This window comes from Mirounga leonina, unplaced genomic scaffold (genome assembly GCF_011800145.1).
Source record: "Mirounga leonina isolate KUSES-001 unplaced genomic scaffold, KU_Mleo_1.0 Mir_154, whole genome shotgun sequence".
NCBI lineage: Eukaryota > Metazoa > Chordata > Mammalia > Carnivora > Phocidae > Mirounga > Mirounga leonina.
In genome coordinates, this window is record NW_023270389.1 from 57605284 (window position 1) to 57607177 (window position 1894).

The window sequence follows — 1894 nt, forward strand, 5'->3', positions numbered from 1 at the left end:
CGGGCGGCGGCGGCGGCGGCGGCGGCGCGCGGGCCGGGCCCGAGCGGGGCTGAGTTCCGGGCAGGGCGGGCGGGCGCGCGCGCGGGGGGTGGGGGGGAGGGCGCCGGCGGGGAGGGTCTCGGCGCCCCTTCCCCCACGCCTCCCCGCCCCCACGGCGCTCTTCTTTCTCCGCGCCCCACGGCGGGTAGGGGCTGTGCTCCCGGCCGCGCTCCGCCAGCCGCGGGGGAGCCGGAGCTCTTTGTGGGAAGATCTTGGGGGCGCGTCCCTCCCCTGCGGCCAGGGGCTTCGGACAGGCCCTTCCCCCCGGCCCGCCCCATTTCTCCAGCGCCGCCCGCAGCCCCTTTTTCTAAGGCCCCGGGGCAGGGAGGACATCGGTGCATGCCCGGGACCCGGCTGATCGGGGCCGTGCTCCCTCGAGGCAAGGGGCTCACGCCGCGCTCGGGGACAGACGTGGGGGTGGGGGTGCAAAGCGGCCTCGCCCCTCGGCTGGAATCCGTGAGGACCAGGTAGGTGAGCCTCATCCTCCCAGTCGGGCTCAGGGCGCTGTCTGCCCGAGCCTGGGCGACAGGCGCGCCCAGAAGTCGCCGGGCCGACCCTGGCGCGGCGGGGTGGGCGCCTCCGCCCCTCACATCTGCCAGAGGGAGATTCGGTGAGCTTTGGGGGGACTTGGCCAGCCTTCTGAGCCAGAGCTTAACCCCGTGGCGCCTTCTGACAAAGGCAGGTGAGGTGAGAATGTCTGTTGGATGACCGGGATGCTCTGGTGCGCTTCCGAGAGGTCTGCTTTCCAGTAACCACACGGCCGTGCTTTGGCATCACTTTATAACACATCTCTGCGGCTGTTTTTGTTCGCTATTGTACCTTTCATCCGTTTTTGCAAAGTGCTTTCAAGAGCAGGTCATTTGATCCTCCTCACTGTGGAGTAGGGAGGTGGTGTGGTTTTGGAGGGAAAGAACCCTAGTGCCTTGATATGTCCAATGGGGATAATGGTAACTTCGGGCAAGCCCATCTCAGTGTGCTGGAGGCTGGGGAGGACGCACATCCCTGGGCCTCCTCCCCAGCTGGCCAGCCTCCTCTCTCCCTGTGACCTGGCCCTGGAAATGAGCTGGGGAGAGCTCCTGCATGGGGAAATAAGTGGCTTTCCCTTAGGATCCATCCTGCCATGGAGACGGGTGAGGAGAGGCATTTCCTAGGCCCTCCAAGCAAAAAGAGGAGGCGGGAGGACCTCAGGTCACACAGACACGGGCTCTTCGTCCTCTTTTCTTTAACTGGGATTTGTGTCACCCCTTTCTGTCACTTCTGCCAAAGCGCTCCTCTTTTCTTGTTCTAGTCCACACCTATCTTGCTTTGTACCTGAAAGGTGTTCATAAGCACTTTTCATATACACTTTTTAAAATTCCATTCACTTAGCCTGTGAAGTGCAGTTAGCCTGTTTTAGAGATGGGAAAACAGACTCAAGAGAGGTAAGTACTCCGCCCAGGAGCCAGGATTGAACTCGGGTCTTTGGACTTGCAATGCTTTTCACACAGACGGGTCCTTGAACTCAGGACTTCTCCCTGTCCCAAAGTTCTACCGCCGTGGCAGGGAGATTAGGGACCCCTCAACAAGAGGCCTGCTTGGCATTTTAGAAACTAAATCCAAGGCCTCAGGTACTCATGCCATTCTCTTTGTGTTGCAGCCCTGCGAGGTGGGAGTATCAGATGAAGGAGGACCGTGCGGTCAGAGGGGCTGAGCTCTTTGTTTGGGTTCCGTGGAAGGCAGAATGGGCTGAACTGGAACTGACCTAAATGTCCACCAAAGGAGGTACAATTCTGTGGTGTAAACTCTGCTGCTACCTGGGCCAGTCAGGAAGCCTTGCATGCAGGAGGAGGGCAGGCAGGAGGGCTGGGGGGGGGGG

The 1894-nt window shown here is 61.4% G+C and overlaps 1 protein-coding gene across 3 annotated transcripts in view; it reads left to right on the top strand.

Moving 5' to 3' along the window:
* GPR161 (G protein-coupled receptor 161) overlaps nucleotides 1-1894 on the top strand; it is a 57999-nt gene that overhangs the window by 1085 nt on the left and 55020 nt on the right. For 2 of the 3 annotated variants that reach the window (XM_035010899.1, XM_035010900.1), the window contains exon 2: nucleotides 1676-1800. The gene's annotated coding sequence lies outside the window, so the exon portion shown is untranslated. Of the gene's footprint in view, nucleotides 1-161; nucleotides 507-1675; nucleotides 1801-1894 lie in introns of those variants that run through there. The other variant, XM_035010901.1, reaches the window with a different exon arrangement.